The sequence below is a fragment of the Microtus oregoni genome, unplaced genomic scaffold, assembly GCF_018167655.1.
Source record: "Microtus oregoni isolate MIOR12 unplaced genomic scaffold, Mior012 000008F_ref0000371, whole genome shotgun sequence".
Lineage (NCBI taxonomy): Eukaryota > Metazoa > Chordata > Mammalia > Rodentia > Cricetidae > Microtus > Microtus oregoni.
In genome coordinates this window covers 30,696,114-30,722,452 of record NW_024543067.1, presented here as the reverse complement: position 1 = coordinate 30,722,452, position 26,339 = coordinate 30,696,114, and the positions used below count along the sequence as shown (strand labels likewise).

At 45.4% G+C, this 26,339-nt stretch overlaps 1 protein-coding gene across 1 annotated transcript in view; it reads right to left on the bottom strand.

Annotated features, from left to right (window-relative positions):
* Maml2 (mastermind like transcriptional coactivator 2) overlaps positions 1-26,339 on the bottom strand; it is a 323,879-nt gene that overhangs the window by 176,040 nt on the left and 121,500 nt on the right. The gene's annotated exons all lie outside the window — the stretch shown is intronic.

Here is a 26,339-nt window from a genome sequence, read left to right as displayed (position 1 = left end):
TGGTAATGCATATAAAGTGGTTTTCCATTATCCGATTAAAGTGTTTAATCCAGTCTTCTTGTTGAGTTAGATTTTTTATTTTTAAAGCAAAATGAGTAGCCATTTTACATATCACAAGTTTTAGGGCTTATAATCTGCCACCAGTGTTTTTACTTGCCATGAGTTACTCCTGAGAGAAAACAGACTTTTCAAAGTTCATTGAAAATGGATGTTTCTAATTCTCCATAGAAATCATAACTGAGCTTGGACATTATTGTGAGGTGGACAAGAGAGAGAAGTAGCGCTTTCTCCCTGTGACTAATTTAGGATAATTGAACATCTACAGCTTTGAAATTGGGACTCGACTGTGGGCATGTGGTGATACGTCCCCGTCCTCAGACAGATCAACTAATTCCTGTCCTGTCTCACACAGGCATTCTACGGACACAGTACGTCAGCTCCGTGACTTGCTGTCCTCTTTGGCTACCCTGCTTCTGCTGTTTAGGATGCCTCATATCTGTGCAGTGCCCCACATCTGTGGGAATCATATTCTTCATTCAGAAATGAACCCACCACAGGGGAGAGAGATTGAAAAAACTGGACTCAGGGTCTTTATATTCTTATTCAGCTGGCTCCATTTGTTTTCATTGTTAGTATTTAAAATATGAAAGATGATGGAAAGGCCTTTTCTACTGGAGGTCAGCAAGCTGGGTGATGAATGACAAAGGCTAACGCTACAAGTTACGAGAGGTGTAAGAAATAAAAGCCATTTAACTCTTATTTTTGTCCTCTCTTCTTGCAAAGAAATGACCTCCCGCTGGAAATTTGCTAAAAGGAAATAAGGAAACATGAATGCATTTTTCATGTGTGTGTGCACGTGCATGTGTGTGTGCCCACCAATGGATGAACACACTGGGCAGATGCTGGCATTGAGTCCTTCTCTACCATCCTTCATGTTATTATCATCATCGTTATTTGAGTTAGAGACGCTTTCCTGGGTCTGGATCTTTCATCTTTAGCTAGCTTGGCCGGGCAGCAAGGGATCCCTCTGTCTCAGCTTCTCAGGGCTGGGACTGCAGCTTTGTGCCTAGCTTTCACACAGGTGCTGGATCCGAACTCAGGTCCTCGAGCTTTCCTGCAAGCACTTGACTAGATGGCTTATCTCCTCAGTCGTCCATGAAGCTATTTTAGTGGGACACTCGTGTTGAACATCCATTCACTCAATCAAAGGCTGAGATATACAATACTTTGATCTCGTATGTGATGGAGGGAGGGGGATAGGGAGGGAAGAAAGACAAGCTTGTACCAGTCACAAATCTGGCATTACTTCACAAAGCTACTCAACAGCCCCTAAACAGACTCTGCTCCTGAGAAAACTTAATGAACTTGTCACTACAGAAAACAGTGAACTTTAAAATACAGATCTGCCTGATCACTGTATCCATGATCTGGATGTTTGCTTAGATGGATTTTTCCTGAGTTAGACATCTAGAGCCATTAACAGAAACATGGCAACCCTCTAGGCCTTATGTCAGAGCTGGTCTCTTCCACATCTTACAAAATAATTTATATTGATGACTTTGTTAAAAAATATAAAAGCAGGCTTAATAAATTCATCATTGATATGGAACTAGGATCAGTTTCCTGTGGAGTAACTGAGTCAGAATCAAAATGATCTCATCAAGCTGGAACCTTGAGCCGGCCATAAATTGATGGCATGCACTTGTTAAGTCCTTGTACCTGGACGTCAGACATCAGCTGCACACACAATGAGCCAGAGGAGGAAAACAGTCTAGAGGGGCATGAGATGTGAGTGGATTGAAGCGGACTCAACAAATCAATACTGTGGTGAAGGCTTGTTCTGAAAGAGACGATGGTGTACCCCAATGTCAATATCAAGCCCAGGCAATCGTATGCAGCTGCCAAAACAGCTGGTGTTATCTCAGAGTTCATTTACATGCATAATCTACTATGTTCTTATCAGGCTGTGCAGGCAACTTACTATTTGGATTTATGTGCCCTCTTCCACAGGCTGTGGAGGGTGTGCCTCCATTCATGGGAGGGGACCAGAGTTGTCACAGTGTAGGATAAAAAGCCTTAGATCAGGAGTGAGCATCACGGGGCCACAGATTCCCTAAAAGCACAAAGATCTCTACGGTGCTCCCAATGGTAAGAATATATGGTGTGAGAGGAGTGGGGGCTGAGGATGGAACAAGCTGTGGTTTATAATCATATCCCTGGCCTTCCACCCAGAGCCTTGCTGGCGTCGCTGAGCTGTGCAGAGAACACTGCTTTCAAATGATCAGCAAGGCTTCTCTGTTGGAAGAGCACTCCAACTACACTTAGCCTTCAAGTTACCTGGAAGTAGAGAAAGGCGCTGTATGAAGGGCAGGTGGGTCACCACCCCGGGATGGCCTTTGCTAGGGATGTGAGCCAACACTCATCAACAGCAACTGGACATTGCCTGATGACCATAAGTCACAAAGTCCCAGCTGGCTGGCTTCACATGGGCCACCTGACCCTGCCTTTGTGCACATCCAAATCAAGTTATTTTAAAATCGAAATTCTGGTGGAGCGTGTGCCTTAGACTAATTTACAAGGATGCGAACTCCAGGAATCATATTTAATGTGCACCATCAATGCTCAGGTGAGTGTTTCCATAACTGCTTTATTCATTCTCCGTCTCTTCCCATCTCTCGTCTATTAAAAAGATCTCGGGAGAATGGAGTTTGTGGGGCATTGTGCTTCCCCAGCTAGAAGACACTGTCAAATCTGGTCATGCCACAGTATTCACTTGGCAGAGAATCATGTTAAAGGCATGCTGAAAGATCGCTTTGTGAGCTATCCTATTTGTATAACACCTTCAGTGACAGAAACAAGAAGAGCGAGCAAGAAAATAGTCAACCCTTTATTTTCAGAACCATGTGCAAAACTGCAATGTATTCTGTAATCTCAAATTAGACAGCCTCCCTTGTAGCAAAACAGAAATTTCTTTCTATTTATTTATTTATTTATTTATTTATTTATTTATTTAAACTAGAAATTTCTGTCTGAAGAATAAGATTCCTTTTTTATTCCTGCACTTTTTGTTTTATTGTTTAGGAGATGGAGGACACAGGTTTGGCTTTTACTAGCTGCTCTTCTCATCTTCAATGCCTGTGTGTATGCTTCACCTTAGGAAACAGAAGCAAAGAGCTGACAGACTCCGTGTGTGTGTGTGTGTGTGTGTGTGTGTGTGTGTGTGTGTGTGTGTACGTGTGTGCAGGCACGCACGCATGAGCAAGTGAGCACACGTGTACAAGCGTAGGTGCATCTGTGTGTGATGCCGGTAGAGACCAGAGTCAAGTGTCATCCCATTTCTTCCTCTCCTTATTTCTTGAGACAGGAGTTCACCAATTCAGCAGAACTCCCTGACTGGTCAGTGAGTTCCAGGAATCCTCCTGCCTCCCCTCCCTCCTAAGCATGGTTTTCTCACATGATGTACCCTTTTACAAGGGTACAGGTCTCCGCAGTCAGGACCTCATGCTGGTACTGCAGGCACTTCACCAACGGAGACATCCACCTCCTCCCCTCTTTGCGTCTTTCTAACTCTGTCTAGGACACACAGGGGTGAGAAACTCGACAGGGTGTACTCAGGCTTCTTGTATTCTGTACCCTGTTTTGTTTTTAGTTTTTAAATTTTCATTCTTGTTTGTTTGTTTGGAGCACAGGGACAAATATAGGCTCTTCTAAAAGATGACAAACAATATAGGATTGGCTTCAAAATAATCAACAAACATAGCAGGAGAAATGACAGACAGGCAGGGAGTTTGCACTAGCTGCCTGGTGCGAGCTGGAGTAGACCCATGTAGATGATGGACGGGAGGCTGGGGGTCAGTGTGTGGGCATTTAACTAGGCCAGCTGTGTTGTTTTATCAATGACTTGGTTTAATCCAAGCATCAGAACGCGAGTTCTGTACCTAGAGTTCAGGAGAGAGCAGGACCCCGGGGCTTGGGACCAGCCAGTGTAGTCAAGTAGGCAAGTTCACATTCAAGAGAGACCCTGCTTCAAATCATAAGGCAGAGAGATGTTGAAGAAGGCGCACTGAATCCATGCGCACACATATGCAGGTGCCCCATCTCGTGTGCGTGCACACACACACACACACCACCACCACCACCACGTCTGTATCTGCACAGGTCAAAGTGAAGGTGAGTTGTCAGGACTCCACTGGATGACCTGAGAAGGGAGTGTAAAGGGCTCGGCCATCATCTGGCTCTCCCCTGCTTCTACCCCAACAGCCGCTTTTACGTGTCACCCTGTGATGGCATCCAGTAAACCATCTTAAGGCACAGCCGTGCACAGCAAGGGGAGGGAGTTGGCCTGATGAAAGTCTTCTGTGCTCTTTCCTTGACGACCAGAGCTGGGCGGGATAAGAATCTAGCAACAAAACCTCCCCCAATCACGCCACGCTTTGAAATGTTGCTTTCAGAATGCTGTTCACAGAAATGAAGTGAGCCCTTTCTGTATTAGCCAAAGGCAGAAGCACTAAGTGTGAATGGAATTTCCCGGGGAGTGGTGCTGTGGGGACCAAGTTGATCGGCTCCTTTCCCACCCTGCCCTCAGGAAGGAAGCACTGACCATCTTCCCAGGTTCAGCTCATCCCTCTGCCCTCTGTCTCTCCTTTTCTTGACATTGAGAGTGACAAAGGGGCAGGGTGAGCTCAGACTCACTCGGCAAAGGACTAAGGTTTTCTAGTCACCACGACTCTGTGGCATATGTACTCGGAAAACATTTCAACACTCAGACCTGGGCGAGTTATTTATTTCTTCCTGCATGCTGCTGCACAGTCAATTAAATTAGGAAAGCTACAGGATTTCAGCAGCGTAGGCATTCAAACCCAGCTGCAGACCCAGCTCTTCTGATACCTTTGCTCTTGATGCCATAGTTCTTCCTACTGACCCGACTTCTGCTAGAACCACACAGCGTGTACCCAAACAAGAAAGGAAGGACAGCGCTTCTTGCTGGGGACATGGAGTTCAGGGCCCAGCACTTCACAAGACCCTAGACCGAAGTCCCTTGAACTAAAGGAAATACAGAAGGAGAGTGTCTCTGCAAAGTAGGCCCTAAGTTCGCCTGTGGGTTTCTAACTCTACTCTGGGATGCAGAAACCGTGTCCAGTTTGGCACTGCTGGAGTGGGCCATCCCATCAGCAGGAGTGAGCTGTCAGCGCAGTCCTGTGGCCTCGCTGCATCGGTTCCCAGCATGGACTTCCTGTGTCTTCCAGTGTCTGCTTCCCCAAGGAAACATTGGCTAATCATTCCTTCCAGACTCCCAGGCAGAAATCAGAATAAAAAAACAAGGTGTAGTTTGTTAAGAGACAAATGAAAGTGGGCAGAAGGCACGTTAAGCAATCATTCAGGACCTATGCATAGCACAGAGCCGTCTGCCCTGTCCAGTTCCAAGAGACTCAGCAAAAGAAAAGGTCAGACTTGGACTTGCAGAGTTGGTTTCAAAATTATATTTTGATTACTGATCTATAAATGTAACAAAAGCTACATGCTCTACCATCCTTCTTCTCTGCCTGGAGTACAATAGGTCACAAAGAGTTAATGTTCTTTCTCTCCCTTAATCCCCAAAGTGAATAGGTTAAAGATTGATTTCACCAGCGGGTTTGTTCAGAGAGCTGTACTGCTGCTGTTGTATGGGCCAGGAGAACCCAGCCCTTCTGATCATCTAGACCTTTAAAATGTACCGTTCACACTACACACCGACAATAGAGAAACAGGCTGAGCACTGAAAAAATGAATTAAAAATAAGAGCAATAAATATAAGTAAAGCATGACATAGTTAATACACCATACATGCAATCACACGGCATGCTTTTTGAGAGGAAAATGGAGGTTAGTGTTCGTGTGTTTTCCCGTGCACTTAGGAAAATAAAGACTTCGTGTTGTTTACTTGGGTGACTTTCATTTTAGCAAAGTTTCCTCATTTCTAATCAACTGGATAACAAGACGAGCAAGGGTGGACGAGAGGACTGAATGAGAGGGAGTCTAAGAAGGGCGGATGAGAGGGTTGGATGGGAGCAGAGGCTGAGAGGGGAGGCCAGCCCCCACCATGTACATCTTGGAGGCCAAAGCTGCGCTCAGCCAGATTCTGCTCCCTCTGCCCGAAGTTCACTTTCAGTTCTCAAGAACAGATAATAAAAACCAAACAGGATTTATGTCTAGGGACACATTAGCAGTAATGTATATACCAAGAAGCCTCTTGCTTTGACATAACTAATTTTGAATAATACAGAGTAAATCTGGGTCAATTTATGTAGCCATAAATTCAGTCTGAGCATCCCTGGCCTCTGTTAGCATAGCGAGCATTGCAGCTCTACCCATCACTCGCTTTGACTCTTTTGGGCTCTGGAGGAATTCCTGTCAAGGAGGGAAGTCCAGACCTCAGTCCTGGCATTGCATAAAGAGCATAGAGTGATGGACAGCGACTGTTCTCCAGCTTTACACTCTGCCTTCCATGGCTCCCTCTCACCTCTATTAGCTGATGTTTGATCATCCTTTAAAATACCAATATATTCCCTCATCAGTTAAAAGCCTTGTCCTGGGAGTGTGCCCGCCCCTGCCTGCAGGAGCTTCTTGTCTGGCTGGATGGGAAGATCATTAGGTAAGCAACCGGGCCATTTCTGTGAGGAAGGCCTGTGAGGTGTCACAAGGGTCTGTCTCCTGGAGGTTAGGACCAAACACCTCAGAGAGGACTCAAGGGCAGGTGCTAGTTCATAATGGATAAGGAAGAGAACATTCAGGAAAGCTCCACAAGGAACTTGACACATTTGAGAAATTGGGACTTTTGTCTGGAGCTGGAGGGAGCAGACCCTACATTACAGGAGGCAATGGATGAAAGAAACAGCAAGGTCAGAACCAGGAATGCTTGCTACACAGCTTCCTACTGTGTTGCGGGAGCTCCTTCAGCCAATAGTAAATATTGAAGCAGCAGTGGAAGGAGCTCCCACAACACCACTGACCCGACACCCCTGTTTCAAGGGCAGCTTCCTCCCCTTCGAGAGGCTCCCTGGAGCTCTCCTGAGGCTGTGGTGGAAGGGGGAACAGTGGAATCCTTTTTCTACCACTGGGAACCCCTCGTGGAGTTCTTCGAACACTTCCCATGCTCTAGGGCAGGTGGACATTTCCAGCAACATGTTGCTGATGCTCTTACCTGCTCCTCATGTGACAGGGCCCATTTTTACCAACGCTGGGACACATAGACACCCACAATCTTCATGACCTCTTGTAATTTCCCCTAGATTTTCGGACTCTCACCTATGTTTTTTTATAGAGTTCCTGAACAGAAGCCCATGTCCTAAGCGTGCTGTGAGGAGCCCGAGGAGACGTGTGTCACTTCCGGCAGCGAGACCAGAAGCTTATCTTGCAAGTGGGAAGGACTGGCACCATTCCCGAGCCAGAACACTATTCATGAGTCAGAGCAACTCTGACTTCTGGCTGGTCACAAATTTCCCCCAAATAAAGCTACATTTCCTATCATCCCTTGCAACGAGGGGGACTATGTGGCTAAGATCTATAAGGAAGCGCTCTGCATAACTTCCGGAAAGGTCCTGAAGGAAGAGGGGCATAGCCCTGCTTAGGGTGCTGATTCTCATATGCGCCTGACTAAGTCTCTAGCTGTATCTCGTACCACATCACAGGAGCCACACGACCACACGGAAGAAAAAAACACGGGTCCCTGACAGTGTCATGTCTCTGCCTTCTTGATCTTGGTACTTTCTGTGGAAGGGAAAATCAGCCTTTGTCATTTGACCTACTTCTGCTTCTCGGTTCCTATGGTCAGATACTTTTACACATGCACACACACATACACATATACACACACGTGTGTGCACACACACATGCATACCCCCCCCCCCAGAGATGCCTTTTAGCCTCTTCCTCCTTCTGGTACTATCAAGCACACCCCTGTGGAATGCTTTGTTTGAAATCTACACAGAAAGACTCAGTTCAAGAAATGAATGAGTTGGGCCCCGTTCCTCAAGAGCTTGGCCCTGTCTGCAGCCCACACAGCAGATCCTTCGGGCTGTGTACCTATGAACCAGGGTGACAAAGCTGAATACTTCCTGTTCATGGTGTCGCTTTGTTCTGAGGAAATGTGAGGGGAAACCGGACTGTGGTGACTGTCGTTCCAGGAACTTGTCAGTCCGTATGTTCGAGATCCTACTGCCTCCTCTTATTCTGATTTCCCCCACAGAAGCCCCGTATCTGGCTTCCCCAATGCACACAATCTTTCTAATCCACTCTGCTTAGTCCAACAGGTTTCTGGTTGATTCACATGAATCCACATCAGGGGCAAACGGTGGCACATTAACAGGCAGGACGCCCAAACCACACTTTCTATAGAAGATGAATAAGAGAACGAAAACAAAAGTCCCTCTGTGTTTCACCAATTGGGACTAATGCCAAAAGGAAGACCAACCATTTTATTAAGTAGGGCTCACCCAGTTCTGAAGCAAAGGAACTCGCTCACTAAGACGCTAATGTCACTGAAAGTTACCTTTGGAGGATGAAGAGAAAGGGCGGATGGGTAGGAGTGAGTGGGGGGCAAAGGAAAGCAAGGACGGCACAGCACTGGAGCTGAGCGTACCAGTTATGATCTCAAGGCAGTGGAACTTTAGCGCAGACAGATGAAATGTTAGTTACAATGGAAATGTAAACAGGGCTCCTTGGTGACTGTCGGCGGTAAGTCTTTCCCATACTCTCATTAGCACACTCACTGGTCTAGACAAGGGCAACTTCGCTGTGGCCAAGGCCCAGCTGAGATCTGCATAGCCCTAACGACATGGATAAGCCTGTCCTGAGATTCCAGGCTCATTTCTGGAGTAAGATCTCACTGTGAGCACAACCCCCCAACTAGTGACTCCCCAAGTTCATTTCTGGAGTAAGATTTCACTGTGAGCACAACCCCCCAACTAGTGACTCCCCAAGTTCATTTCTGGAGTAAGATCTCACTGTGAGCACAACCCCCCAACTAGTGACTCCCCAAGTTCATTTCTGGAGTAAGATTTCACTGTGAGCACAACCTCCCAACTAATGACTCCCCAAGTTCATTCTTTGTCATCTGCTTCTCCATGAGAATTGGAGGCAATCCCTCTTGGGATTTATCCTGCAGTTAAGTGTAAAACAAGTACAAAAGCTCCCACGGTTGGCAGATGCCAGGTCTGAAAATCTCATCGCAGAGAGATGTCCTCAGTTGGTGACCCCTCAGGACAGCCACCCTGAAACTTAATAGTTTTGCTCAGGTATTAGCTGTAACTCCCTCTGCAATCTCCTCCTGTGGCATGTGAGGTACTTCTGTACTTTCTTCCTACCACATGTGCAGGGTATATGAAGGGAGGGGGAGGAAGCAGGAATACCAAAACAGTTCCGTGGATCCGACTGGAAAACAGCATTTCCCAGAAGACAAAACACCAGTGAACCAAACCATCAGAGGGCAATGGCTCCTTACTCACACGGCTTGGCCAAAGCAGTGGCCACGGGGGTGGAAGCAGGGTTGATTGTCTTAAATTATATATGACAGAAACAGCCAAGATAATTAATTGTACTTCTGAGCTTGTTTGGTTTTATAATTTGAACACAAAATTACATATGGTTATAATAACATTTTTGTTTTACAGAAAGATTAGGGGCTGAAAAAAAAATGGTTTAGTCAGTAAAGACCTTATTGAAGAAGTGGGGGACCTGAGTTCAGATGGTTCCTAATATGCATGCGGCCCTACATGACTTTAGTCCAGTGCCTGAGAGCCAGGGTCAGGCAGCGTGGATGAACCAGTAAGCTCCAGGTTCAGAGAGAGACTCTGTCTCAGAAAAACAAAACAAAAAGTAGAAAGCAGCTGAAGTCACAGAATCACAGCCTCCATGTCCAGATACAAACACATGTGCACACTGTCCTCCCTGAGGGCTGATTTTTTCTTTTCTCTTCTATTTTTTTAAACAGGAAAATAAGATAAAACCTCATTTGTCACATAAATTCTGAGGTACAATGGAGTGGATTTTCATGGGCTAATTCTATAAAGAAATGGTTTGATTTGCTGCATCTAACTTTTTTGTCAGAAACATTTGATGCTATTGGATGGATCTATGAGACATCCCTACCATAGAAACTTGATTCTTATAATGAGAAATAGATGTGTGTGTGTCAGGAAATGAGAGAGGGGAGAGGAAGAGAAGAGATTTAATGGCCTACAGGGATGTGTCTTCTGATTATGACATCTTTCTGTGTTATAAGCTCCAGGTCTAGAAAAGATTAGGAAACAATTACTCAAAATTTGGAATTTTATTCAGTATTTTTTAAACTCTGAGAGTGTAAAGGTTACTCTGTAAGAAAGGTCCACTTCACAAATGTATTTGTAGTTAAACAATTAAAAGTATTTGTGAATAAATCAAATGCCTTTGAATATAAAATTTTGTATTGATCAAGTGAAGAAACACAGACCATTAACAAAAGAATCTGGAAAATTGTTAGATGCAGTCACAACACCGGGAAAGAAGGGAAGCAGAAGACTGTCTTCTGCCACTGCAGGTGAGCTACAAAATGCTATGTAAGAAAGTTCTTCTTCTTTTTAATATCATCAAGTAAAAGCAGAAGGGCACAACACAGCCACCAACATTTTCTAAGGAAAGTACTCATTTAATCAATAAAGTTCTTCAAAGTGTAAAAGAGAATGGCCGATGAAGGTAGACTGCCTTTGAGCGAAGTGTCCAGAGGGACATGCCTTCTCCAAACAGATATCCGACAGAGAACTTGGAACCCAGTAGAAACTCAACACATATTCATGAAAGAATGAGCCTGCTTCCTGAGTGTTCCATTCATCAGGTTCTCCCAGAAGGCTCAGGAGAGGCTTCACTGTGTTTTAGGAACTCAGGGTTCAGCAGTGTGACTCCATGGTGCTTACACATTTATAGCAAAGACCTGAATTAACGGTTAATGGTCCCTAGAGGAGGGACATTTCAGTGATTCTTCAACAATCTCACCATGACTCAACTGGACAACAGTCATCTCACTCGCTGCTGGCTCTGGACAAGAACGTTGCAACTCCTAGCAGATCGGACAAAAAATGTGCAAGACGTTCACCATCAGACAGCTCCATGCTTTTTAGGCTGCATTTATAGTTCATCAGCACCTAGATTTTATTTTCTTAGATTTCAATCAGCCTGCAAACTCTACAGGCACTACAGTAAGAGAAAGATGGAAGAGGAGAATGCAAACCCCTCTGCAGGAGGGAGATCAGTATTCAATCATACTAACTACAAAGGGCCAAAAGAGAAACAGAAACAGGCACAAATAGTTCACAAATGCCCACATGGTGCAGCCACTTGGAGATTTTGTAATGTAGCACTGGGAGGCGAATTGACAATGGTTAGCCCACGCAGGGCTGGATTTGTTAAATTGCTTACCAAAAGATTCAGCCTGGTCATTGGCCACAATGTGAGTGCAAAATACATTTTAGATGGAAATTGTTTCCCACTTGTGCTGTGCTCATTAGTATTCCGGCAGGAAGTAGATGTCATAATCAAATTTGCATAATTCGTGGAGCAGTTAATGACTTACTATCCAGGTACAGGGGGATCTTGGGGTTTGGGGCTAATGCCAGACAGTCATCACCTTTAGGCCTGCAGGACTGGGATAGAAGTGGGGGTGGGACACTGAGGAAGAGATGGCGTTGTACAAGAAGAGTTCAAGGGGTTCAGGGCTCCTCTAGATAGGGAAGACGAGAATGTGCACAGGGTGGAAGGACAAATGGAAGGGACATGTGTACCACCCACCAAGTCAACAAACACCAAGTCAGGTGTTTCCTATGTCCTGAGTACCTACTGAGCCAGCCTGGGCCTACTAGGGATGGCAAAGGAGGACCAGATCAAGTGCTCCCCACAAATTGTCGGGAGACACAAGTGCTAATAGAGTAAGCAAGACACCGTGATTCAGACACCACGTGCAACAGATGTGTGAGAACGTGTACCCATAACAGGAGGAGCGGGGAGCCCTTCTGAAAGGGACATTATTAAGAAATCACTGTTATATTCACCATAATAAAGAGGGCACTGGATTTGGGGCAGGCAATTCTCTTGATGGATTTACACAGATAAAAGCATATGCATTAATAGATTTGGCAAAGACTTCACATCCTTTGCATATTTCTTCCTAAACCACAATTCATATCAGAAGTGGCTCATTGAGGAACTCTGATCTGAACAGAGAGAGAGAGAGGAAACCCAGGTCTACTGGCACTGGCCAGAGCACACTTCAGAGGTCGTGCATGTTCTACAGTAATTGCAGCTGTACTTACATTTATTTATGTGTATGTATGAGCACGTACATGTCTGGATGTGCACAGGTGCATACAGTGCCATGGTGGCCAGAAGAGGGCGCTGCATGCCATGGATCTGGAGTTCCTATACCTGATCTGGGTGCCAGGAACTGAACTGGTTTCTCTGAAAGAACAGCGAGGACTCTTAGTCCCCAGCCATCTCTCCAGCCCCCGCACATCATCTTTTAGTCTTTTGTTCTTCTCCCATCAATTAGAGGACAGCCCCCAAGCAGCACCAGTACAGTTCTGTCGCCATAGGAGCTCACGTGCATAGGTGCACGTTCCTTAGCAGGAAATTTCGGTGACACGAGTTTCTCTTTGCTGTCTGTGCGTTTCTGGAGTGATTCCCTTTCCTAGAGTGTGTGAATTTAACAGTACTAGAACAATGTGGTGGAACGCAAAGCCATCTGGTTGCCATGTAACCGAATGTTCTGATCTGCTCCCTCTTTGGAAATTGTTTCAGCGACCTATCTGGTGCCATCCACTCTTCTGTTACAACCACCAGAGTCCCCCTCTGCAGGGGCTTCCCCTGCTCCACTGAATCCAGGTCTGTGACTGGATCCTTAGGACCCACGCCCTAGCCTCTAAATGACCCGGGTTCACTTCAGATTCCCAAAGGTTTGGGCACTCTGCTCCCAGTCACTGAGTAGGATGGAGTAAACTTTATGCAGTGCATTTGGGGAAGCCTACAGAAGATGAAACTGTCCCCTTTACACACTCAGGCCATTCCCTTTACACACGGAGACTGGGCCCTTAACACACTCAGGGTGAGCCCTTTACACACACAAACTGGGCCCTTTACACACTCAGGCTGGGCCCTTTACACGTTCAGGCTGGGTTCCATTGAGTATGGCCAATTTTAATTGATGAATACCAGGTACCCCTGCACCAGGCTGGGAAGGGGACCGCTCCAAACTCAAGATCAAGTGTGCTGGATTGATCTAGCTGATGCGTGGGCAGGATCTCACTGGCCAATGGCTCTTACAACAGACCACACATCTCGGCTTTTGCTGTTCTCCTTTAGGGGCGGATGGGTCAGAACATGTATAACCAGAATCCTCTTCTCTCTCAAAGGTCAAACATGTGTTTTCCTCCAGTTTCCCACCTCCAGTGTTAGTTACTTCTATGTAAAGATTCACCCTCACCCCACAATTCTGACATAGAGCACAGAGAGCTGACGTCAAGGTGTTGATCCTTGGAAGAGAAGAGATAGATGCACTTGCGTCTCACACTTGAGTACAATGTGCACTTTGCCCATGAAACCTCACTAGCAGACTTCTGTGCACTTTCAGGAAACTCAGGTCTACCCACACACCCAAAAAGAAATGGGAGCCTTTGCTTACACCAACCTAAGTATGAACTTTCTGTTTGTAAATGCTGTCTTGATTTCTGTTTTTGATGGAAGTAGTTTTCTTTGCGGAGCCGATTTAGCTAAAAGGGTCTTTATATACGAACTTCCTTAATCTTTTCAAAACGACTTTGTGATCATAGAAAACCTGCTTGGTTTGCACACCCAGTAATCAAAGCTTCTTTAGAGGAGGGAAGAAGGTAGTGTGGAGATAGATTGTGAGCTTAGTTGGGAAGTTGTTTCTGTGGGAGACTGAAGAGGCCAGAAGAAGGGCACCAGGAGAGCAGGAGCGGCAGCAAGCGCTTCCCACTGCACTCTCTGGCCATAAAGTCAGAAGGTTTAGTGCGTTCTTTTCTTCTTGCCTGCAAAATCCACACACAAAGGTGAAAAGATAAGAAACTACGAGACAACTTGAGAGTGGAGTTGGGGGCAAACTCTGCAAATCCGAAATATTATTTATCAAATACTTGGAGGAAATTCTGGTGGAAAAGCATGAGGAATCAAATGGTTTTCAATGAATCTTTTGAAAAATACTCATTTTTTTTTAAATAAAAGAAATACAAAACTGATACAGACTGTAAAGTGTTAGGCTGATCCTAGGAAGGAAGGTGAAGGTGTCACCAGCCTCCCGGAAGGCATAGTGAATCTGAACCATGGCTGTCTTTCAAGGTGATTGAGGGAAGGGGGGCTCAGGACCCCTTCGTTTTCATGAGCAGTTTCACCCTGTCCTCTATGGAAGGCAGTGTTCTCGCGAGGCCATGCCAGCTGGAGGCGCCTTTGGATCTGGGCCTGGAAATCTGCGACTTTGGGGTACATGCTCTGAGCAGAGCTTTCTGCTCTTTTCTTGTTCTGCCCAGCAAGCTTGAGCACCTAAATGTGGACCCTCAGCATCCACGTACAAGCCCAAGTGTGGCAGAGGGTGCCTGCCAGTCAGCTCTGTGGCAGAGGTGGGAGAGCCTCTAAAGTTCACAAAGCAGCCGCCCAGGCAGATCCTAAACTGCAGGGCCAGGGAGAGACTATTTGGAAAAATACATGTGGAGATGCAGGAAAGACATCAAAACTGACCTCTGGCCTCTACACGGACACATGCTCACACACAAGAGCACACGTCATATGCACATAAACACACTAATAAGCATTTACCACATGCACACCTCACATTACACACGCCGCATACACACACTATATACCACACACACACCATACATACACACATACCATACCACACCATATACACAATTCACACACAACACATCACACACACACATCACACTGCATCCAAACACACACACACTCCTCACACTACACACATTGCATACACAATGCTATCCACCACATCCACACACCACATATGCACAGACACACCATACAAACACATATATACACACCCTATAGCATACACACTGCATACACACACCATATACCATACGCACACACCATACATGCACACACTATACACATATACGTATTTCTGCACAATACATACACACCACATCACACACATACCACATTGAACACACACACATACATACACCACACTGCACACAAACATGCACACTATCACACCACATACACACATGCACATACCATAATACCACAAACACTATACCACACATACGTATATATACATATCACACACATTACACGTATATATACATATCACACACATTACACCATATATACCATATCTCACACAGACACTACCACCACACACCATGCACATGACACACACACACTCAAACCACCACCACACCACACAAATATCACACACACCCCACATGCAAACCACACACGCACATACACAAATACACATAACCACCACACACCATGCATACCACACAAATAAAAACCATCATCACCCCATACACATGAAGCATAACACACACAAACCACTACCATACCACACAGACACATTCCATACACTCCACACCACAAATACCATACACACACACCACACAAACCCACAACTCACTCCCCGCCCCAACTCCACCTCACACCTCCCCACCCCCACACTTCCACACACACACACACACATACACACACACACACACACACAGATTCGGGTACTGTCAGTCTCAGTCTTTGGTTCTGGTGGTTTGTGGTTTATGCTCACAATCCTGCCAATTGGTTGATAAACTGCGGTCACTGCAACGCTATGACTTATCATTAGTGATAAGTAAATGCAGCTTTTGAATACTATGGCAGCAGCCAATTGCTCCCCATTTATCTGCACTGCCTGTTCCCGGGCTGCTGTGGGGGAAGTTGTATTGCTGCTTGCAGGGGATGCACAGGCCTGGCTGCTCTGCCGGCTGCTCACGCCTCCAGGCGTCAGCGTCCTTAAAAGAAGAGCAGGGCTCGGAGCCACCGTGAGTAGTGCTGTTAGACTCTGCCCCTTGACAGTGTCCAGGCGAGCATGTATGTAGCTGTGAGCAGATTGTGGACATCACAAGGCGTCATCACATGAAGAAGGCACGTTCAAGGACTAAAGGTCGGTGTCCTGGCTTGCGTAAACATATACGGTCATCTCTAAGAAGCGTCTCTGTTACAGAGCCAACAAAGGACATTTTTTAAGCCCTCATTTCCTCCCAGGAAATGGTGTATGTTCAGAAAGGAAGCCGCCTTCCTGTTTTCTCCATAGTGACACTCTCCAAAGGCTGTTCTAACTTCCAAACTGAGCCCTCCACCAGAACAGCATGGCTCAGAATCTGGTCACAGTTCTCATTGCAGTAATTAGAAACTAAAGATCTGATTTTCCCAACTCATAGAGGTATGTTTGCCTAGCGTGCTTCACCCTCTGCCAACCTGTGTACCCAGTAGGACGCTGCACCAGTGGGCTGGCGTCAGTCTGCCTTTCTTTGCAAAATCCATCAACCCCCAGTTCCCCAATTACAAAGCCACTTGACAGGGCACCTGTTTCTTATTACTTCAGTGTTTTGTGATACAAACCCAATGTGTCTGGCACCCAAGAATGAAATATAATTCAGGAATATTTGGTGCGTTCTGCTCCAAGGGTTTAATGCTGACTTACCGGCCTAGTAAGAAAGGAACGTTTGGAAACAAGTCTTCCCTGTTTGAGAGGTTTGTGGTGAAGCCCTTGTTTCTGTTTCACCTGGAGACACTTGAGGCCAGAGGCGTCAAAGCAGAAACCCCAGGCAGAGCTGCAGTGGACAGCAACGCAGATGAGTGAACTGTGAAAAAGGGAAATTACCAGCTGCTCCCTGGACCTTTTGTCTATGTCATACTCTGTACACCACAAAACGTCAATTATCCACAAGTCAAAGTGTTGTGGAATATTTAGCCATGTAAGAATATATTACACTTGTCTATGCTGTGAAACATTACTTTAACAACCTTGTAAATGTGTGTTACATTTGTTTATGCTGCATTCTTGTTTAATTATGAAAAGATGTGTTGCTGTTTCACCTTGCCTGCCTAAGCCACCTGATTGGCCTAATAAAAAGCTGAATTGCTAATAGCTAGGCAGAAGAGGGATAGGTGCGGCTGGTGGGCAGAGAGAAAAAATAGGAGAAATCTAGGCTCAAGAAGACAAGAGGAGAGAACGAGGGTGAAAGAGAGGGGCAAAGCTGGGACTGGAAGCCAGGCAGCCTCCAGCTAGACACAGAAGCAGGGAAGTAAGATTAGAGAAGGAAGAAAGCTAAAAAGCCCCAAAGCAAAATGTAGATGAAGAGAAACAGGCTAGGTTAAAAGTGCTCACCAGAAACGAGCCTAAGCCTGGCCTAGCATTCATAACTAATAAGAAGTCTCTGTCTCTGTGGCATGATTTGTGACCCAAAAGAAAACACCTTTGAAAGTGTGATTCAGGGGGCCAGGAATGAAGGAATGTATTAAATGTAGCAAGGCCTCCCTTGGCTTCTGAAATCATAGAGAGAATCCTGAAATTGTGTTTTCAGTACTTCCCACCTTGAACACTTAAGAGTGTGATAAACACCTAATTGTCACCACTCTTACAGACTTCTATTAATGGAAAACAAGGAGACACAGACTCTCTAAGGCCCACGACATTAAGACCTAAGATATTTTAAGATGAGAGACTCTATCAATGTTTCTAGAATCTCACACTGGAAACAGCTCACTCTCTACCATGAACAGAATAACAATCAACTTTACCCTGGTGGGCAGCATCCTGGAGGAAGTGAACCCAAGGAAGGCATTTTAAACTCTTCAGTGTCTTTCAATTGTGATAGTTTCAAATATATGCTTACTTGAACAGTGACAGAAAAGTCAGTGTTGATTGCTTTTAAAATCCATACTCTCCAGCAAGAAACTGTTTCTCATACAAAGCAATGGGCCTTAGCGTCTCTCATATGCATAGACTAGTTCATATCACACACACACATTAGCAAAATAGTTAAAGCATATGGAAATTTTCCAATTTTAAAGAATTAATTTTGCTTAAATGTCTATCTAGGAAGAGATTTAACATATACAAAACACAAACACTCACAATGCACATATACAAACACACAGTGTACACACACACTCAAGGAAACACAGACATACAATGCACACACACAGAAACACAAAGACACACAATGCACACACACGTGAATATAAACATACACAATGTACTTACACAGATACACAAACGCACAATGCCCGTACACATAGAAACACAAACATACATAATGTTCACACAATAGTAAGTTCAGGATTTTGCTAAAAATGCAGACTTACAAACAAGCTTCAGGTGCGAATGTAGACAACCATCAGTGAACACTACCCGCCTCTCAATAAATCTGTTTTTTTTTTTCTTTTCTTCTTAATAATAACTTCAGGGTATGCTTATCATGTTGACATGTCAAACACAGTTTATAAAATATATGAAATGATTTATCAACTTGTTAATTAATAGAATGTCAAACTGATTTAAAAAGCATGCATTCATTTAACCGAGAAAGAACAATTACTTCTATGACGTGTCTTCCCACAGCCCCTTCAGCTCATGTGCGTGGTGGGAATAATAATAGGAATTATGTCAGTGAGGGACTGGGAGGAACAATTGGTACAGGGAAAGCTCTAAGCATCCTTCCTGGTGGGCAGTGTCAAATAATTACCACTGTAACTATTTTTGTTTTTAAGTATTTTTGTGTGTAGTATACATGTTGGGGGATGCACAGACACATGTTTGTATGTGCTGGGGCCAGAAGAGGACATTGGGTGTCTTTCTCTATTGCTCTCTGCCTTTATTCCCTTGAGACAGGGTCTCTCGCTGAAACAAGTTCGCCATTGTTTGGCTAGGCTAGTAGCCAACAAGTATCAGCAATCTTCCTCCTGGTTCCTCCCTGCACAGGAACCACAGGCTCGTGAGGCCACATGGTTTTTCACGTGGGAACTGGGACCTGAACTCTAGCAACATTTTCTATTATACATATGCGAGCCAGTGACTGGCTTAATCACTTGGTTCTAAAACCAAAGCTTTGAAACTCTTCTCCCTTTTCCCAGTTTCAGCTGGCGCCACTCCTGTAAGCTACCCACCAACTTGTCGCACTCCACACCTTGTAAGACGTTAAGATGAACACTATTACCAGGCTTTGGGTCTTACACAATGGTCAGAAACACAATAACTTAAATAATATCACTTTTAAGAAAGAGAAATTTAAATTAATTAAAGTTAAATAAACTTTAGATAAGCCTGAAAATCACCGAAAGTATTGAAATACAAAATACTTTTTGAAATCTTAATTCTAAACTTTTAGCACCTCGATGTGACATCAATGGCATTTACGAGGGTATTTTTCACTACCTTTTGTGATATTAGTTGTGTTACTCAAGGAATGAGCATCTAAAAATCAAATATTAATTATGAAAGTCTAATGATAAATATCACTTGGGTCTTAAGTCATAGCACACTCATTCAACAAATACTTACTTATTCATTCTGTGGACCAGTCGCTAACTAATGACTAATATGACAAGGTCTTGACGAAAGTCCCTTGGCTTGTTATTCAGTGTGATAAGCTGAGTGCTGGCTAGGGGGAGATGGTGGAAGAATGCAGCATGATGTGACGTGTGCAAGGCTATGATCGCACGGGACAAAGAAGAGCTGTGGAGCATCTTGCACCTCGCTCAAAGGAATGCTTTTTTTTTTTTTTTTTTTTTTTTTTTTTTTTGGTTTTTCAAGACAGGGTTTCTCTGTAGCTTTGGTGCCCATCCCGGAACTAGCTCTTGTAGACCAGGGTGCCCTCGAACTCCCAGAGATCCGCCTGCCTCTGCCTCCTGAGTGCTGGGATTAAAGCTGTGTACCACCACCGCCTGGCCAAAGGAATGCTTCTTAAAGAATGGCTTGCAGAAGCCCTCAGGCAGGTTGTCAGCAAGCAATGGTGAGAAGCCTGGCTGGACTACGGAGGAGGAAGTCATGGCAAATGGGTCACAGACTATGGCTGCTCAATGAGAGAGGGCAGGGTGGAGGCTGCAGAGGTGTAGGCTTTATCATCTCCTCTGCTGATGGAGAGTGATACAGTTGGGGTTTGAAAATGATCTCTGGAAGCAGCAGAGGGCATATTAGAGGGGAGGGCCAGGCTACTGTGACAAAAGGAAAAAGACAGGTGCCGAACTGAGTCAGCTGCAGCAGTACCAGGAAAGGGACGCCAGACACAAGTGATCCTGCAAGATACAGTGAAGATGAGAGATGGGTATGGAGTGTGGGCAGGGCTGAAGAATGCCTGATTAATAAACCTGCAGAGGAGGAAAGCGCGCTCTCTCTCTCTCTCTCTCTCTCTCTCTCTGTATGTGTGTGTCTCTCTGTCTCTGTGTATGTGTGTGTGTCTCTCTCTCTGTCTCTGTCTCTCTGTGTATGTCTCTCTCTCTCTCTCTCTCTCTCTCTCTCTCTGTGTGTGTGTGTATGTGTGTTCATGCAAGTATGTGTGAAGAAAGCGGATTAATAAAACCATTTGTAGAGACAATATGCTTGATATGCCTATGGGGCACAGAGATATCAAGAGGTATTTGGATCTGGAGGTTAAGAGAAAATTTTTATTTAAAATGACAGATTCAAGAATCAGTGTCAAGGCTGGGAGATGGCTCACTTGGCAAAATGTTTGCCATACAATTATGAGGACCCAAGTTGGGCTGCATTCTGCAATCCCAGTGCTGGGAGGCAGAGAAAGAAGGATTCCTGGGGCTTGCTGGCCAGTAAGTCTTGCACAATTGTCTCAAATTCTGTGAATGGCTGACTCCTGAGGAACAGCACCTGAGTTCAATGTCTGGCCTCCACAGGTGCCCAGAGGCTCACACAAATAGGTATTTAGTGGGGAGGGGAAAGAAGTTGGGCTCTAACAATGGAAACTTTGCTAACACATTAATTACATGTTACATGGTGCCTGGTCACAAAGGAGGTTCTATGATCTATTTTGGAAAGCAAGAAGAATCTAAAGACAAAACAAATGTCAGGTTCCTAGGCAAGGGGGTGAAGCAAAGAAACCATAATGGGGCAGGTGCCAAGGTCACTGGTGACAGCCTTAGCCTAAAGGTGCGCTCAGTCTGCGGGCAGGGCTGACAATAGGCAGTTCACCCACTTTCACAGTCTCCATGACAAGCGATGACAAAAAGACAATAGCCCTGTGACAGAGATGGCAGGAGACAGGAAACAGAAAGGAACAAGACTGTGGATAATTCATGAGTGACTCATCATCCTGAAACCAAAAGTCAGCAATATGACCCTTCCTTCTAATTCAGAGGAGGAAAATAACTATCAACTAACGAAAAGAATAAAACTTTCCCAATGGCCGAGGCAGCACGATAATTCAAGCAGCATAGATTGGATCCTTGTAGGCACACTGCTTGAAGAATTTGTTGGTGGACTACAGTAGGATGCCTAACAAGCCAGGGCCTCAGTTTCCTCACTTTACCCAGGGGAAGGGTGACAACACTTCTTTGAACATTTCTAGCCCAAGGGTGTCAGGGTCTTGTTGGTTTCTCTGAGGCACCCAGTGATGCAGGATTATTTTTAGGTCCACATCACGGAGGATGCAGACAAGAGGCAGGCATACCAGAAACTCATTCAAAACATGTCACAGATCTAAGCTCTAGAGTTGTGGCTTTATTGGTTCCGAAGCCTGGGATCCCTGGAGTTACCCAAGCATGCAAATGTTCTTTAAAAATATAATTCAGTTTTAAAATGCATGTGCATGCTGTGGACCTGCAAGAGTTTACGTGCTCATGCATGCAAGAACCCACGGAAGTGAAAGGCAATGAGCTTCTGGAGCTGGAGTTGGGGCTGCTGCTCCAGGTGGGTATGGGAACCATACCTGGGTCTTCTGAGAGAGCATTATGTGCTCTTAGTCACAGAGCCATCTCTCTAGCCACCAGAGAGCTGACATCGTCTCATTTTCATTCTTGTCTTAATATGAGACCGCAAGGGAAGCCCAAGATTGGTGTCTGCTACCTCCACAGGAGGCGAAGAAATTTAGACTTTGTTTCTAAGCACATGACTGGTCGTGAGAAAACTCAGAGTTCAAGTTTCCTAATTCCCCTTTACTTACTTTAAAGTCTACACTAGCAACCATTAACTTTGTGGCCAAAATTTATGTCTCAGAAAGACACTCTTAAAACTGAATAAAATATCTATTCTTTCCAGAAATCACAACGCCACCTAAGTAAATCATCTGAGACGCGGCCCTAGGAAGTGTGGGCGGGAGTTAAAGTTCAGCCCTCCAGAAAGTAGCTGCTTCCCCCCTCATCTGAACAGTTAATCTTCCTGGGAACAGACTGATATTTACTCATCCCAAGAGGGTGTTGAATTGTCTGGACTCCAGAAGATTCCAAGGACAGAGTCAGGTCTCTGCTGCTCCTCATCACAGGAAGAAAAGAGCCAGCTCTCTCTGCAGCAACCCTGCTCCTTCTCTTGTGCTTAAGACGGCAACCAGCCCAGTATTCCAGGCCTTTCAACGGAGGAAAGGCCAACCAGGGTGCACTCCTCTCCTTAAGATGATTGGTTGGCCCTGGGGTAAGGTGTGAGATAATTTGCAGTGTCTAGACAGGTAGGGTCGGATGGTTAATGGTGTCGTCAAGGGCTCTGCAGAGATACCTCTGAAAAAGAGGCCCAACTGCAAATTCCAGTGCTTTTCATCACTTGTCTTAGAATGAAGAGACCAATAGACACACATACAGTGAGGGGAGGGAGGAAACAGAGTCAGAGAGAGGACATATGTGTATAATCAAGGTATTTGCATCTCAATTTCTTAGCAATGTTCTGAATTTCATGTAATGTAATGTGTAGTATGAGCAATTTAACAATAAAGACCAAATGCTTCCTTAAATAGAAGACAGTATTTCCAACGTAGGAACTATTGGAGCTGTATCCAGGTTATTCAGTAAACAGAAAGGGAGATGAAACATGTGTTCCTGAAAACATTATTTATTCTGTGTGTGCCTGAGCATGTGTGCTGTGGTATATAAGTGATTAGGGGACAACTCTAAAGAGTCAGGTTTCTCCTGCCGTGTGGGTTCCAGAAATTGAACTCTGGCCACTAGGCTTGACAACCCTGCCTTTAACCCGATGAGCATTCCGCTGGCCCCAAAACATACTTTTCTGAGTCAAGAACAAGAATTTTTAGATGCAAATTGTAGCACTTCCATTTGTGCTCACAATATTTTAAACAAGGTACTTCTCTGAGCATCAGGATATAATACACACACATATACACAGCACATACGTACACATACATGTATACACATACACACAATACACATAACTCTCTCTCTCATACACACACACTTAGAAAATGGAGGGAAGTCAGGTGATGGTGGCACACACCTTTACTGGGGAGGTTGAGGCAGGCTGATCTCTAAGTTCAAGGTCAGTCTGATCTACAGAACAGATTTCAGGACAATCAGGGCTACACAGAGACCCTGTCTCAAAACAAAAGAGAGAAAGAAAAAGGAATGAAGGAAGGAGGGAAAGAAGGAAGGAAGGAAAGCAAAAAGGAAGGAAGGAAGGAGTGAAAGAAGGAAGGAAGGAAAGCAAAAAGGAAGGAAGGACGGAAGGAAGGAAGGAAGGAAAGAAAGAAAGAAAGAAAGAAGAAAAAGAAAGAGGGAGGGGAACCCCATTAACTTTCCTGGGTTACTATAAGAGTTAAATGTGACAAAGGGCATGAACTCCCTGGAATCATTAGTTTCTATTCACCTCCACGGCTTCCTATTCTTTTGTGGAAGTAGACAACGAAATAGGGAATTTCTGCTGATGTTGGTCACCTGCAAACTCAGTTCCAAGGCAGAAGGTTCAAATAGCCACGCCGACTCCAGCAACTGTTGTGCTGATGTCTTCCCAAAGAGATTCACAGTCATGTGGAACATGCTGTGTGCTTGCCTTCAGGTTCTTGGCCAGTTTTTTTCATCTCAAATAGCAGTGGCTGACTCCCCGCACCACCCTCTGCAGGCTGCTGTGCCTCGGTAGAAACTGTCAAATAGCTTAAGTCTGCTAAAAGCTGGGAACCCAACTTTTCTTCTTTAAGTTCTTAATTGCATCCATTTGTTTTTGTTTTTAAAAAAGGTCTTAAATGTGCATGCCTTGTCCTTTCATGGGAAGTGACATTTTGAACTCAGCTTCAGTTAGGAAATCAGGAGAAGATTTCAGAGAAGCATTCAGGGCTGGGAGATGAAGCAGCAGATAAAGTGTCCGTTGCACAAAGAGGAAGAATAGTTAGAAAGCCCACACCCACACCAAAGCTGGGCAAGGTGCGCACCTGTAACCCCCAGCACTGCGTACTGAAGGTAAAGACAGGGTAGTCTAGCCAAGCAGTGAGTTCAGGTAGACACCCTGACTCAAAAAAAAAATGGTGGAGATCAATCCAGGAAGACCTCTGGTCTCTGTGTGCCTGAATATGTGTGTACAACATGCATGCACATGTGAAAGACCAGTGAGAGGAAGCAGGAAGGGAGGGGAGAAAACAGGAATGGAGAGAGAAGAGAGGGAGAGGAGGGAGAGGGAGGGAAAGATAGGAGGAGAGGAAGGGAGAAGGGGAGAAAAGGAGAGAGGAGAGGGAGAGAGAGAGGAAGGGAGACAGATGGAGTGAGAGAGGAAGGGAGACAGATAGAGTAAGAGAGGAGAGGGGAGAGAAGCAGGAGAGAGGGGGGGGGAGAGGGAGAGACACGTGCTTTTGGAGGCTAGTTGTCCATTGCTCTTCTAGAAGAGAGTTTCCCTCTACTAGTTTCCCTTCTTTTTTTTCTCCCAAATGAAAAAAAAAATCAGTAGCTCCTAAGAGATGCATTTTTTTCTGTTTCTTTGTTCGTGTGCTCAGGGAAAGGGTTAACTGCACACCTGCTCACCACCATGACGTGGTGGAGTGTGTGTGAGAGTAGAGGAAGCACGGAAGTTTGCACAGACTTTAAAGGGGAAGGAAGGTGCTGGGAGCCTCGATCCAGCCCAGAAACAAGCCAGAGGCCGCCACACTCCTCAACATGCCTCAGCCAATGAGAGGTTCCAATTTCTGGCCCCAGCACCACCCTCCCCATGAGGAGCCATGATCCTTGACACCAGTCTGCTACAGGTCGTGTTCTGGACCACACCATTGTCTCTGTCTGCACTTCCTGATATTTTTCTTTACCAACACTTATCCAGGCGGCTTCTGAATGAGTGACCAGTCAGTGGTTCCTCTGAAGAAATGTGTTATTGTCGTGTGTGTGTGTGTGTGTGTGTGTGTGTAGATCTAAGACCAGAAATGGCCAATGGTTTGCTCTGTGCCGTGACATTAGGAGGAGGCAGATGGCCCTGTGTATGCTTCACTGGGTAGGCCCCCTGAGTTCAGCCACCACCTGTCTGTGGCTGCTGAGTCCCTTCCTTTCCCACACCCACCGCTGAGCACAGCCGGCCCAGCACAGCTTTGCACCTTAGAGCCGCTCTGCCTTCTCTCTGTCACCTCCGTTCCCTCTCCTTTGGACTTTCTAGTCAAATGGGCTATTCAGGTCCAGAAACTGAAGAGTCACATGGTGGCAATGGAGGTACAATGAGAATGCCTTTCCAGACTTGCAGGATTACTTCTAAAAGAACCCCCAAACCCTTTTTACAAACATGCACTTTTAATGTGGATGGCATAGGAGGCGCTGAACGAGTTGTGTTAGGATAAGGCAGTTAATGCCCATTCTGAGTCAGAGTTGCACACTGAATTTGCTGAAGACATGTTTAAGCCCCTCTTTGCAGAGCCGTGTGTGCCCATGCACGGAACTGCACCAATGCAGAAGGTTGCTGAGAGCATTTCCTTACTGAGCTCAGCTGATGTCCTGCACTTGTAAGTGACCTTCTCTCAACAGTCTATCTCCAGCTGTGCCCTAAGGTTTAGAGGGCTGGCGGTCCTCCGAGAGACTCCCTATTTTAGCGGCACTGTCAAAGCCCACCCCAAATCTCTTTGTCCATGCAGCTGCCTCTCCATCTTGCTGCAGAGATGCGAAAGAGTGCACATTTCCTCCTCACAACTGTAGGAATTTTCCTACTGGTACCATGTGCATAGTGTGTGCTGTGTGTATGTTGTTTGTGTCATTGCTTTGTTTGAGGCAGGGTCTCAAAGCACTATAAGTCAGGTTGATCTGGGACAATGTAGTCCATGTTGTCCTCACACTTGTGATAGTCCTCCTGACTCAGTTTCCTGAGTGCCCGGATTACAGGCAAGCCACTACCCTTAGTTTTGACGGTGCTCTGA